The 15,283-nt window shown below is 39.6% G+C and overlaps 1 protein-coding gene across 6 annotated transcripts in view; it reads right to left on the bottom strand.

Moving 5' to 3' along the window:
* The window catches only part of MCTP2 (multiple C2 and transmembrane domain containing 2), a 247,867-nt gene that overhangs the window by 201,704 nt on the left and 30,880 nt on the right, over window positions 1–15,283 (bottom strand). For 2 of the 6 annotated variants that reach the window (XM_029236800.1, XM_029236806.1), the window contains exons 1-2: window positions 6,042–6,086; window positions 4,448–4,596 (exon numbers count right to left, since the gene is read on the bottom strand). The exons of 2 other annotated variants lie outside the window; for them this stretch is intronic. The gene's annotated coding sequence lies outside the window, so the exon portion shown is untranslated. Of the gene's footprint in view, window positions 1–2,170; window positions 2,293–2,332; window positions 2,379–4,447; window positions 4,597–6,041; window positions 6,087–15,283 lie in introns of those variants that run through there. 2 more of the 6 variants (XM_029236805.1, XM_029236804.1) reach the window with 2 other exon arrangements.

Below are 15,283 nucleotides of genomic sequence, written 5' to 3'. Positions count from 1 at the left end.
CCAGACAGGACGGGGTTAAAGAAGCAGCTGATTTGGGGGCTCTGGCTCACTCAGGCCGGGCGGAGGGAGGGGTACAGAATGCAGGGCAAGCCTGTGGCAGCAGAGGCCAGCATGACATTGCACCAGCCTGAGGCACACTGTGTGTTCTCCTGGGGAAGTTGTCGCTGGATCATGGGACTGTGGCAGTAGCGGGCTGCACAGGTTCCCAGTAGCGGAAGTGTGGATAGTGACCTGTGCTTGCACAGAGGATTCTTGGTGGCTGCAGTAGCAGCCTTAGTGTTTCATGCCCGACTCTGGTGTCCACGCTGATAGCCTCGGCTCGTGCCTATCTCTAGTGCTCGTTTAGGCGGTGCTCTGAATTCCCTCTCCTCGCTCACCCCAAAACAACGGTCTCTTGACTCTTAGGCAGGTGCAGACTTTCTCCTGGACTCCCTCCGGGCTAGCTGTGGTGCACTAGCTCTGTTCAGGCTGTGTTCACCCAGTCAACCCCAGTCCTCTCCCTGGGGTCTGACCTCTGAAGCCCGAGCCTCAGCTTCCAGCCCCCACCCACCCCAGCGGTTGAGCAGACAAGCCTCTCAGGCTGGTGAGTGCTGGTCGGCACCGATCCTCTGTGCGGGAATCTCTCCACTTTGCCCTCTGTACCCGTTGCTTGTGCTTTCCTCTGTGGCTCCGATGCATCTTCCCTGTCCACCCCGTCTCTGCCAGTGAAGGGGCTTCCTAGCATGTGGAAACTTTTCCTCCTTCACAGCTCCCACCTAGAGGTGCAGGTCCCATCCCTATTCTTTTGTCTCTGTTTTTTCTTTTTCTTTTGCCCTACCCAGGTATGTGGGGAGTTTCTTGTCTTTTGGGAGCTCTGCGGTCTTCTGCCAGCGTTCAGTAGGTGTTCTGTAGGAGTTGTCCCACATGCAGATGTATTTCTGGTGTATTTGTAGGGAGGAAGGTGATCTCCACGTCTTACTCCTCCGCCATCTTGAAGGTCTCCCCCCACATTGTTCTTTTTGCCATTTATTGTAACATATTCATTCACAGGACTTGGGGATTAGAATGTAGATACTGGGCGGGGGGTGGGGATGGAGGGAGATTATTCTGCCTTCTATACCACCATATAGGTTTCCTCGTCATCTCCCTTTTATAAAGTTCTTACATATTACATCTAAATACATTGAAAATTCCCATCAGACAATGTTTTACTTTGATTAAAATGATGAACCACTTTTTTAATAATTCAAGAAGAGAAGATTTTGTTATATTTACCATTTCCTGAGTGTACATTTCTTTGGATTTATGTTGTCTGGGATTAGCTTAGCTTCTGGAATTTATAGGTTCATCTCTTTTGCCAACCTTGGAACGTTTTCAGCTATTATTATTTCTTGGATTGTTTTTTAGCAACACACTCTTCTTTCCTTCTGAGCCTCCAATCATACAAACATTATGCCTTTTTGTTATCCTCCAATAGTTCAAGGGTCTCTTCAATATTTTTCCTCTCCTTTATTAACAATGGATAATTTCTACGGACTTATTTTCAAGTTTGCTGATTCTTTCCTCTGTCACCTCCATTCTATTCCTGAATCCATACAGCGAGGGTTTTTTTCCTTTTTGGTGTGGGGGGTGCAGGGTAGAGAGGCTACTGTATTTTTTAATTCTAAAATTTCCATTTGGTTTACTTCATATTTCCTATTTCTTTACTGATTACTTCCTATTTTAACTTTTATTTCAGGATTTAAGATTATTCATTCGAGCACTTTTACAATAGTTGCTTTAAAGTTATCTTTTCTTTGTCATCTGTTGTCTTTTCCCATGTGATCTGAGATTTTTGTAGTACTTCATATGCCCATATGGAACGCGCCTTGTTTAAAGCTATGGTGAATGTTGATATTTTTTTATCAGGCACTTGATTTGGTTAGCTTCTGGCCACTAATTCCAACCCACCTCTAAGGGCTGTAGTTGCAATATCAGTTCCATTTTCAAAAGCTATGTAGGGCCATTCAGATTTACACTGGGTGTGCACCACGTAGAGATCAGTCTGGGACTCGGGTGACATTCTATTCATTAATTCCATCCTCAAAGCCCTTGGTATGCTAATAAGGATGAGATCCAAGCATTTGCAGATTATAGTGAGTCTAGGAGTTCACAGGTTCATGGGTTTATTTCCAAAGCCCCTCCTTCTCACCTGTCTCCGCTGATACTTTCTGGTACCCTGGAACATCCCTTGTCACTCCTCCAATCAGCAACAACCCACTTCTATGACTGCACCAGAGTAGCAGGAGGATCGAGAGGGGGTGGGGGGAAACAAGCAATGGTTTAGCCCTGCCTTTCATAACTATAGCTTTACCAGATAGACAGGATGTTCCCTTAACTCATTGGCTCCTGCAGTTTCCCACTGCCAGCTGTTTCTGCTGCTACTGCCTCTTGCCACAAGATTGCCAGGGAACTGGGGCATGACAAAACCAAGAAACAGGAGACAAAAAGGATGGGAGTATTCTCCCTTCTCTCAGAGCTTTAGGGCTTCCCTTTTCTACTCGTTGAGCCAGAACTAGAAGTGTCTCCTGGATTTCCATCTGTGTTCCAATACTGACTTCAGGATTTTGGACTGCACTGAATTCAAGCTGTGGGATTAGCAGAGAAAAAAACTGTAAGCCCATGTCTAGTTCAGTGGTATTTCATTCTAGTATTCTTCCTTATTCTACATGCTGATATTTACTTTTCAAAGAACTCAACTAGCTTCAACTGGCATTTTATCCAGTTTCATGTTTGTATTCATTGGGGAAAAAAGGTTGGAGTGGTTTTATTCAATTTTACCTGGAACCAGAATTCTTTTAGTAAGTTTTGCAAAAGCATTTTAACCAATTTCTCCAAGTGTGCAATGCCAAGTGTACAGAACTACAAACATATAAACACAAAAGACATGTGCCCAGGAGAAAAAACGTAATCTTAAGGGTGTACATAAAGCTAATACACTGTTAGATTGTGGTCTCTTTGATGCTTGAAAACGTCATCCCTCCAATTCACAATGCATTCTTCAGAATAAAGGAAACTTACAAATCTAAGGTTTGAAGAAAATGACAGTGAGGTAAATCCAACTAAGTATTAAAATATACTGAGTTTTCTTCATCTCAAAGGATACTTAAAAACAAACAAACATATCTGTTCCATTTTCTACAATGACAAAAGTTCATAGGTTATTGTCATAAACACCCAAAGGGCCACAAGTTAAAATATAACCCACGCTCTGCAAACCATCAGCACTAGAAGCAGAACCTCTTCGTAAAACAACATACCTATGCTACCCTACCGGTTAAATTTCAGCTTTCATTTATTGAACAAAAATAAGTATTCGGTTTCTTCAAACTACAAAAAGCAGGACAAGGTCTTTACAGGAAACAGCCCCAAGCCAAGGAGACTAATGGAAGCTTCATTTATTATGGTTTTAACCCAGACATCCTCCCCAGCTGGCTGGTAGCAACTGGCCAAATGGAAAAAGAACAAACCTTTTAAATTTCAGCTCAGAAATTTCTGATTGAACCTGGACCACAACCCCTACCTGAATGAGAAACTCAAGAAAGGAAAGAGGTTCTGAGAATGACAACAGCATAAGTTATCATTACGTGTATCAGGGCTATTCAGTAACATTAACTCAAATTGTGCTTCCCAAAGCTCTCCTTTAGTGTAAATGTGATGAAAAGGGTTTGTTTCCACAATCTAACTATCAATTCCAATGACAAAGCAGCAGGTAGTTATTATGAGTCAGAATGTGTCATTACTGAGACATCTTTTTAGTTAACCACAATATCTTTTTTCTTACCAGTAGAAAGAAAATTTCCTACCACATTCTCTTAAAATAGGGGGGAAAATATCTAAACTAAATTCAATGAAAGTGAAAATCTGATGGTGTAAGCTTATCTTATGGGAAAAGGCAAAGGCAAATAAAATTCTAAAGAAGGATTATTCAGTATTCTGATAGAACAGAGTAAGAGTCTGTACACCTAGGTATATTTAATTGTGCTTGTAGCAGAAATAATCCCCCCCAACGCTTATCTAAAGGAGACTATCATTAGGGAAAGGTCTCTCGAGATCAGTTCCATATAAAGGACAGATGATTCTCTGCTTTTATAGTCAATTTGGTTTTTTTCTTCTAAAATACAGCCTCCCAATCTATCATCCAACTTGTTACTAAATTTGTGAGCCAACTGAGAGAAGGGAGATCATTCCATATACCAGACATCTATTAAAAAAATATATCATGGAGACAGAAATCCCTCCAAAATTAGGATCAACAAAAAGGACTAGATGCATTTTTCAGTCCCACTACATATGTTCTTGGAAAGAAACAAAATGTATTAATAGAGAAATAGATTCTGTCTCCTCTGGTTAATGCCATACCTGGCCACACTACTGGTCTCTTAAAAAATCTCATCTACAGAAAAAAAGAAACCTCAGAATTTCTTACCTCTTTATCAATCACTCCTAATTCATAGGCTGTGCTTGGAGAGGATTAGAGGAAAGGAGAGGAAAGGGCTGGGGTTTCTGAAGCATCAAATACGTGTACTTTCACTTTAATTCCATCTCTGACAGCATATCCACAGTTACCATCTTGCCCTGAAATGACCAGAATGAGTTTAATAAAAGGTATACATGATTCTTAAATGAGCCCTGAGTTAACATTCCATTCCAAAAGAATAAAGAAATTGCACAGAAAAGCATAAGTAGCTAGCTTTTAAAAGGCCTGTGTGCAAGGTTATTCCTTGGTTGGCATCTGGAAGGAACTTGGAGTTGGAAGGTTTCCCCCACCAAACTAAGTGACAACAGCAGCTCACTGTTCCTAAGCCATGTATGCAAACAATTTGTCTTATGCTAAACACCCACTTCCTTTCTAAGAGTCTGGAAATGAAATACACACTAGGCAGAGGGGGCCTATGTGACCAGTTCCCAGCACAAATCTACTTCAAAAATCTCTCTAATGAGCTTCCCTGGTAGACAACATTTCACAGGTGCTGTCACACCTCCCCACTAGAGGAATCAAGCCTGTCCTAAGTGACTCCACTGGGAGAGGACTCTTGGAAGGTAACATCTGGTTTCCTCCAGACCCTCCTATGCACTTTTCTCTTCATTGATTTTGCTGTGTATCCTTTCCTACAGGAAATCATAGCTAAGAGTATGACAAAATGCTGAGTCCTTCTAGAGAATCACCTGAACTGAGGGCAGTCTTAGGAATCCTTGACACAGAAATGTTAATAAAGAACTCAATGCTTTAACATAAGTTGCCGAAATGGACAGATTTGGAAGAAACAAAATATTCTAAATGATTCTGATTCATTCCTTAGTAAGAGTAACTGAAAGAAAACAAACCAGATTTAAAAAAAAAAAAAAAAAAGACTAAGAAGAAAGAATAAGTGAAATCTCATTATAGCATTAAAATTTTTTTAATATAAAAAGACAGGCAGCTCAACTTAACAATAAACAGATGGGTCTGCAAGGAGGGTAGGAAGGAAACGAGATGAGAAATGGTCAATTAAATCAGTGGTATTCTATGGGCCAGGCTTAACTGTAGGTGGTGTCTGCCCATCCAGAAACATTCAAGTGGAACCAGAAACACAACAGCTAAGAAGGAATAACTCAACTTCAGGGGGCAGGTGGTGCTCTGGCAGAAAAAGCTAGGCCAGTTTGGTGTTGAACATCCTGAAAGACAACTCAGTGTTAACAGGGAACACAGAGACCATGCAGGCCTTGGTCCTTCCAAGGGTTTCTACCATCTGTCTTTAATCAAAGTATCTCTGTCTAGAGTTCTGGCAGGGATGGATGGCCTAAGTAACATTCTGTAATTTGGGGATTTACCTTTATCCTATGAGAAGTGGGAGAAAGAGTGGAGAGAAGGATACAATGATTACTAGGTACTCATCATTTCTGGAAGCTACAGAATTCTCTATAGTCAGTGTGAACACTGACTCTCAGATTTCATAAATGTAAATTTCTTCAGCACTCTTTTTCACTTTAATTGCACTTAGAGAAGTTAAGTCAATTTAATAAGCTAAGAAGTAGCTCACCACCATGTCAAGTACCAGTCCCTCCTCATTTGATGTCTCTTGTTTTATTGTCATATTCTTTGTTAGGATCCAGTGAGATCATATCCATCAAACTGCTCTGCAAATGTTAAATAAACACTAAATAAGTGGGTTTTAACATTATAACTCCTACACTGAGGTCTTCTCTAAACTTTCCTGACTTTTCTTGATCTAAAGAGTTTATTTCATTGACTGGTCTGTTTATTTACTGTTTTATTGATTTCACCCTGACATTGCTTATATACCTTAGTTCATAATCATTTTGAGATCTCTGGACCTAGTAACTCCACTCAAAGTTTCTCAACCTTGGTTATGTATTCCTACTTCCACTCTTGTTATTTTATTACACTTAGTTTTCTTTGGTTACTTTCTTTAAAAAATTAGCCCTATGAATATATATAGAAAATTTTATAACACACAGGTACTGATATAATAAAAACTTAACGGCAATTACATTTCCTGTGTGCTTCTTTCTGACTTTCCCATCATGCCCTGACAGAAGTAACCACTATTCTAAAATTATATTTATCACATGCAGTTATTTTGTAAGATGTCATTCAGGGATATATAATACCGTACTATTTTTCATAATTATAAACTTTATTTATCGTGAGATGTATATAAGTGATATATTACCCCATGCTCTTATTTTTGTTTTACAGTAATGCATAATTATTTTATCATGTCAACTCAGAGGTACCTGAGGGAAACAATAATCTTCCTCTATCCTTTTTTTAAATTTTTAAAATATTTCATACAATTTTTGAAGGTTACTTTCCATTTACAGTTATTACAAAATATTGGCTATATTCTCCATGTTGTATAATACATCCTTGAGCTATGCTTTTATTACTTTTTTATAAATTTATTTATTTATTTATTTGTTGGCTGCATTGAGCCTTCACTGCTGCAAGCAGGCTTTCTCTAGTTGTGGTGAGCAGGGGCTACTCTTCGTTGCAGCGCGCAGGCTTCTCATTGTGGTGGCTTCTCTTTGTTGCAGAGCACAGGCTCTAGGTGCGCGGGCTTCAGTAGCTGCAGCACACGGGCTCAGCAGTTGTGGCTCACGGGCTCTAGAGTGCAGGCTCAGTAGTTGTGGCGCACAGGCTTAGTTGCTCTGCGGCATGTGGGATTTTCCCGGACCAGGGCTCGAACCTACATTGGTAGGCGGATTCTTAACCACTGTACCACCAGGGAAGTCCAAGCTTTTAAATCAACATCTCCTTCAAGAATTTTATCCACAATGATAAATGTAGCTTTATTAACCTCATTTTAACAGTCATATCCTATTTCCATTGTCAGAAGATGCTACATTGTACTTAATTTCCCTGCAGATGGATACTTAAGATGCTTACTATATTTTACAACTACAGAGTTACACAAAGCTCTAAAGAAGATTCTTAGATGTGTCTTCTGATGCATAAGTCAATTTCTCCCAGAGTTTTCAATCAGCCATGGACTGCCCCACTAGAAGTGATTAGAAATGTTTGAAGAATGTTTGGATGTTTGAATGACCATGATATAGGGGGCATGACTCTCACACAGTGGGATATGAATGATAGCCCAGAAGAGAGGTTTACTCTGCCCAAATTACCAGTAAGGTCCCAATAAGAAACACTGTATCTCAGAGTTGAATTGTTGGTTTGCAGGTTGTATGTATCCTAAAGTTGACTCATGAGGTGTTGCCAAACTGCTCTTCAAAGTAGGTATATTAATTAATACACCCAACGTCAGCCAATAATTTCCTACTGTGCAACATCTTTGCCTGCACCTAGTATTGCAAGATTTTTTACCATTTGCCAATCTGAAATTGTGAAAGGGGATCCATTATTCTCTTAGGATGATAGCTTTGGAGTTTTTCTTATTTATTTGAAATGGTACTTTAAACATTCTAATAATAATGCTTTCTTAGTATCTTTTGTTACAAAACTTTTCACCCAATATCTAGCCTTTTTTAAAAGAAAAATAACTTTATTATTACAGTACCAAGATTCACATGTATAAAAAAACCTGGTGAGCTGAATTTATAAATACTTTTCTTTGCAGGTTGTGTTTTTGTGTGTGGCATATATCTACGGGGTATGGTTTTAAAACCCTCAAGGTCACACATACATTCTCATATAACTTCTGGGAAAAGCTCTAAAGTTTTGCTTTTCACAATCTTTATCCTGAATTGTTTGCTTATGGTTTAAGGTGGGGATGATATTTTATTTTTTATCCATATGGATAATCAAACTTCAAAGCATCTTTTATTGAAAAGACCTATCCTAACGCCCAGTGACCTACAAGTCCATCTCTATCAGGTATATAATTTCCATAAATAAGGTCTCTACCTGTTTATCTATGTCTGTGCCAATATCTCATAATAATTAATTCCTATAGGTTTGTAGTAAGTCTTGATATCTATTTGGGTAAGCCCCCCAACTTGTTGTAGTCCTTCAGATCAATTTCTTTTCTTCTTTGTTCTTCCATGTAAATTTTAGAATCCATTTGTCTAATATCCCCACCCCCAAATAAAAGCAGTGGAGATTTTGATTGGCAATTTTTTTTTACAAATTAATCTAAGAACAGCTTCATGATATCATTCTCTTCCTAGCCATGAATATGGTTACTTTCTATATATCTTTTTTTTTGTAATAGACTTTAATCTTTAGAGAAATTTTAGTATACAGAGTAACTGCAAAAGTACAGAGTTCCCTCCTATCTCCTCTTCCTCCCTATACACAGTATCCCCAATTGTTAAGATGTACCATTAATGTGGTTACAATGGACAGACCATTACTGACACATTATTATTAGCTAAAGTCCATAATTTACCTTAGCATTCACTTTTGTGTTGTATAGTTCTATGAGCTTGGACAAATGTATAATGTCATTTGCCTTCTTGTTCTATTAATAGAGAGAAGCGGGCAGGTATTGAGAAACCGTAATGATGTTGAGTTGACAGGACTCAATAAAGGGGATAAGAAAGAGGAGATGTCGGGATTGAGTCCAGCCCAATTAAAGTGTACTAGAGCCATTCGCTCAAAAGTCCAGATTTTGAAGGGAAATCCGGAGCTCAGTCTTGGCTTCTTTGTGTTTGAGAAGTTCAGCTGGAGAAGCCAAGTTGTCATCTGGGCACAGGATTGTGGAGCTAAGAGAGAGGCCAGGTCTAGAGACAGACTTTGCAGATTGACGTTCTGATAACTGGGAGCATAGCAGTGGATAAGATTGACAAGAAGAGTACAAAATGGAAAAATGGAACGAGCCTTAAGCAACTCCAGCACTTAATCTGTTAGAGCAGGATAAGTTTGCAAAGGAGACTAAAATGACATAGCCAGAGAGGAAACAAATAGTGTGGCGTTACCTTATGACAAATAGAACCCGCAACAGAGAAGACAAAGGAAGAATGTGTTATAGAGGAAGTGGTTAAGAGCATCAAGTGCTGCTTGCAGGCAAGTTAACATCAGTCCTAAAAGCATCCATGTGGCGCAAGAGAGATTACTGGTAATCTTGGTATGACATGTGTTGGTGGCAGGAGGGGGAAAGTTCAGAAGGAAGTGGGAAAGGAAGAAAAGGAGGCAACAGATTAACTGATTTTCAAAAAATTGGGCTGAAGGAGAAGAGGGGTATAGGTCAAGTTGAGAGACGTGATCATACCTAGAGGTAAATCAATGTAATACTCATGCTAAAGGTACATGTTTCTCTGGCTACGGCACTCCATGAATATTTACTTGCTGACTGAATTGCTCCCCATCACTTGCCAAAACACACACATACACACACACACACACACACACACACACACTCACTCTTCCTTGATTCCCTTATCAGAATATTTATTATCTGTCATGCAGCTATAGACCCCAGTTTTGAAAATCAAGCACTATCCAACAAATAATTTCATGAGTTTTAACAATACACACTGGGTATAAGAGAAGGTAATTCATATTTTCACAAAACCTATCAGAGAAATATTTGGACCTATCAACGGCAAGAAGGAAATTTTACATGCAAATACCTATCTTTTAAATAAGCATCTTGCACAGTTTATCATTCCCCTAATCCCAAAACATAAAGCCAGTGTTTGTTTGTTTTTTTAATAACGTAACCCTTAAAAGCATTTCCCAAGTCCATGTCTATATCAACAGAAGCAGCAAATATCTATCATCTAGCCAGAGAACAATTATACCTCCTCCAAGCAGATAAGAAAACTCAATCATTCTAATATGCTATGGATAATATTATTGATGACCTCTAGAAATTTTGCAACCAATTTCAAAACACATACTCCAAGATAATCACATCATTATACCCTTAAAGCAGTCTCTTATAAAAATAAAAGGATCATGCTTTCCTCGATTAAAGGTGAAGGAAGAATCACAGAGTTGAATGAGTAGAGAGTAGAGAAATTCGATTTTAGAAAACCTGGTGTCTGTTATCTCTTTCAATGTTTCTCAAAATTGTTTAGATGGAGAGATTCCCATAAATGATTACTTCCATCATCTGGATTAGAAACTATTTACTAGAAAGTATAACTTTATTACACACACACACACACACACACACACACACAGAGTCACTCTCTCACACACACAGCATATGTACACAAGCCAATCATAACTTCTCCTTTGTTATTTTTAATAAATCATTCATTCAATAAACATTTATTGGCATCTATGTACTAGGTGATAGTAAATTGGGGATTCATCAGTGAACAAAGCAAGAGTCCTTGCTTTCATGAAATGTATGCTCTAGGTACTTCCCTGGTGGTCCAGGGGTTAAGACTTCACCTTCCAATGCAGGGGGTGCGGGTTCGATCCCTGGTCAGGGAGCTAAGATCCCACATGCCTCGCAGCCAAAAAAACAAAACATAAAACAGAAGCGATACTGTAACAAATTCAGTAAAGACTTTATAAAAAATGGTCCACATCAAGAAAATCTTGAAAAAAAATGTTCTACTTGAAAGAGATAGACAATGAGCAAAAAAATAGTTGGTATGTTGGGTGATGGTAAGGGAAAGAACAAAAGCTGAAGGGAAGGGGTGGCTGCTGAGAGCCAGGCTGCCATTTTTTATATCTTATATCAGGAAAGCCTCCTTCAGATAAAGTGAGCAGAGAACAAAAGGAAGGAAGTGAGGGAGGAGTGCCAAGTGGATGCACGCAGAGGAAGAGCCTTCCACACAGAAGAAAGAACAAGTGCAGAAGGTCCAGAGACAGGCTGATCTCTCGGGGAGATGGAGAAACAGACAGAAGGCCAGAGTGTGACTGGAGCAGAGGCAGGAAGGAGAACTGCAGGAGATGAGTTCAGAGGGGAGTAGGTCAGACCAGGCCAAGTCCTTGTAGGTCACTGTCAGGATCCTGGGTTTTACACTGAGTAGGCTGGAAAGCCACTCGTGCTAATGATGCCTTGCTACTTCCTACTATGTATCTGGTCCCGTGTTCACTGCTTTACTTCCATCATCAGCGATGTTCACAATGATCTTATACAATATGCACTTTTACTCCAACTTTACAGGTGAGGAAAATGCAACTTGTTCAGGTCCACAGTGCTGGGAACTGAAACACAGGGTCATCTAGTTCAGCACTGCTCAGTGGCAGGGGGGATATTACTAGCATTTGGAGCAGGACAATTCTTCATTGTATGGGACTGTTCTACATATTGTAGGATAGCAGTTATCAATGCCATACCTCACCTTCAAATGCCAGCAATGCAATGTCCCTTCATCCTCCTGACAATCAGAAACATCATACATATTTTCAAAAGCCCTCAGCAGGCACACTACCCCCACTAGCTGGAACCACTAGTACAGTCCCTGCCCACCCTCCCTTGTTTTACCCTGCTAGCAGAAAGCGGGTGATTGGAACAAAATCTGTAAGAAAAAGGGATACATGAGTAAAACACTTTAAAGTTGAACCATCTTCTCTGTTGAAACCATTTGTTTTGGGCATTCCCCCCCCTCTTATTTAAAACTCTGAAACAGCACTGTTAAATATCAGAGTTGGAATACAAATGTCTGGGACAGAGAATAACATAATATTCTTCAGAATATTGAGAGCTGAGCCTTCAAGTCCTTGGAATAATAAAAATGTGCCTGTGGGCTTGGGAGTAAAATGGGCTCTTTGGAAAACACTCAGGTGAGATTTTCTTTGGAACTATATATATATGAAAATGTGCTTAGAGAAATAACTAACACGAAATACTAGGAAATTGTCCGCAGAATGCATGATCATACACATATGAGCCTGATAAATTCAATCCTTATCAAAGTTGCTATATCCACTTGAGAGTACTTATATAAGAAACACCAAAAATCAATACTGAGACATCAGTTTTCAATAACTCTTTATAAAGCAGTCACTGAAAAGATTTGACCCAAGACACTCAAAGTTATAGGGATAAATCTGTATTATTACCTGTCTGAGATATTAATTATGCTTCCATTGGAATTTGATGAGAGCTTGAAAATTGGCAGAACTTGAAACCAAGCCCAAATCTTTATAATGAGATCACTGAAATGATATGACCCAAGACAACCAAAGTTGTAGGGATAAATCTATATTATTATCTGTCTAAAACATTAATTATGCTTACAACTGAATTTGAAGAGAGTTTGAAAATTGGCAGAATTTGAAACCAAGCCCAACCAAGCCTAACTGCTTCGACAGGAGGCATTTCAGTGGGCACTTCAGAAGTGACGAACTAAAAGAAGGAGGCATAGTGATGTAACTAATTTAATAAGCAATTAAAAAGTCCTTATACTAATAGCTTAAACAATAATATCAATAACAGGGTTCTGCCAATTGATCCCCAATTCAGAACTGAAAAGCTGGCAAATATGCTTTTCTTAAGTCCTAAAAAAACTACCCAGAATACCTTACATACCAAAAGATTATAAATTAGAGTCTTTTTAAAATAATAATTTTTTCAAGACTGACTCTACTCTTTCTTATCCCCTACAACTCAATCAACACAGAATGTTACCTGAGTGCCTGCTGGTTCTTATCCGAGTGGCAAGAAACCTGCCCACAAGAAGTTCATGATCTAACAGTAAGAGTTCAGCAGGGAGCAAAGTAGTGTGTAATGCATACTACAAATATGCAGAAATAGAACTGGGACAGTATTTAATGAGGTGTTAATCCTACAGTCTATACAAACGAAGGCAGTGAAGGGGAAAAGCAAGGTGGAAGACTCCCTCAAGAAAAAGAGAAGTGCTAACAACAAATTAAAGAATTAAAAAGAGAAAAATGAACGTAAGACCATGCCCATACCATCACACTCAAAACTAAACCAACTATCTTCTAGAACAACCCAAAACAAACAAACAAACAAGCAAATGCAAAAAATGGACAACACAAAGTGCTGGCGAGGATGCTGAGCAACTGGAGCTTTCCCGTGTTGCTGATAGGAATGCAAACTGGTACAAACACTAAGGAAAACAGTTTGATAGTTTCCTATACAATTAAACATACACTTACCACATGGCCCAACAATCCCACTTATAGGTATTCACTCAACAGAAATTGAAACAGATGTCCATACAATGACCTGTACATGAGTTTATGGAAATTGTTTTCAGAATTATCAAAAACTTAACACAACCCAACTCTCCATAAACTAGTGAATGCATTTTAAAGATACGGTACATCCATACAATGGAACACTACTCAGCAATAAAAAGGAAGGAACTTTCTGTTTGTTTGTTTGTTTGTTTTTGTGGTACGCGGGCCTCTAACTGTTGTGGCCTCTCCTGTTGCGGAGCACAGGCTCCGGACGCGCAGGCACAGCGGCCATGGCTCACGGGCCCAGCCGCTCCGCGGCATGTGGGATCTTCCCAGACCGGGGCACGAACCCGTGTCCCCTGCATCGGCAGGCGGACTCTCAACCACTGCGTCACTAGGGAAGCTCAGGAAGGAACTTTTAATATACAAAACAACACAGATATCAACATAAAAGCATTATGTTAAGTGAAAGAAGCCAAACACAAAAGGCTATATACTGTATGATACCATCTTTTATGACCTTCTGGAAAAGGGAAACCTATGTGGACAGAAACAAGATCAGTGGTGGCTGGGGAAAAGGAGGGGATTAACTACAAGAGGACAAGGGAACTTTAGGGGTGATAAGAAACAGTCTATACCATGTTTGTGGTGGTGGTTGCACAACTGTTTCTCTCAAACTCAGACAACTGTTTACCTCCAAAGGGCAAATTTTAGTCTATGTATATTACACCTCAATAAAACTAATCATTAAAAAAAAAAAAAAAACTGAACCAACTGGATTTTAACCACACTACAAGGCAGTTCTTTAAAACAAACCGAAATGATGCAATTCACCCGAGTACTTTCTGGTCCTTGCCAGTCCCGCCACTGTGGAGAGTCATATGTCACAATGTCACTCTTCCAATCTCACAAATCCCTCAAACACCACCAGCAGCCCCTTTTGCACTGTACTTCAAGAATGCCTTACATTGTTCTAAATGAGGAATTGCATTTACCTATTTCACTTTCTGATTTAGCTCATTTACTCCTTCCCTTTATAAGTTAATACTGGTAAGGTGGGTCTGACCCAAATGCCAGATGTCAGAAGAGAGAGTCTGATCTCTCAATACAGGATATTTCTTACTGGCCTCGTGCCTGTGCTGCTTCCCTTCCTACCTCTCACCTCCTCTTCTGCTCCTCACATTACACACACCCACAGGCAGTGGTCTCCAAAGTTGAGTGTACGTATCTCAGCGTGGGCAGGAATTAAGTAACAGAACTTCTATGTATAGTTATCTTTATTTTTAAACTGAGAAGAATTAACCATTGCTAAACTTTAATATACGGGTTGATTCACTCATTTGACGACATTTACTGAGCCACGAATTTGTGCCAAGAATGGATCAAAGTGCTGGCAACGCCACAATGAACAAAACAAAGTCCCTGAACTCAGGAAGTGTGCATCCTGAAGGAGGAGACAGATAAGAAATTATAATAATAAAAATACAAACAAACCAAAAAGTATACACATGCAATTCCCTTAGTGAAAGGTGCTAATAAAGTCAAGAAAGGGAAGAGAATGTGGTCCCCACACCTAATCCATATATCAGCCAATCACAAGCGATTTTGAGCTGCTCTGAGGGGAAAATGGAAATTTCACAGCACAGAGATCACAGGCCACAGGTTCTCAGGATCCCTCTGCTGCAAACTGAGAAACTCGTGTGTGTGTGTGTGTGTGTGTGTGTGTGTGTGTGTGTGTGTGTGTGT

Source organism: Monodon monoceros, unplaced genomic scaffold (genome assembly GCF_005190385.1).
Source record: "Monodon monoceros isolate NGI ecotype Baffin Bay Population unplaced genomic scaffold, NGI_Narwhal_1 Super_Scaffold_21, whole genome shotgun sequence".
In the NCBI taxonomy this organism is placed as follows: Eukaryota; Metazoa; Chordata; class Mammalia; order Artiodactyla; family Monodontidae; genus Monodon; species Monodon monoceros.
The sequence above is the reverse complement of the archived record's forward strand: the minus strand, read 5'-3'. Positions and strand labels throughout refer to the sequence as shown.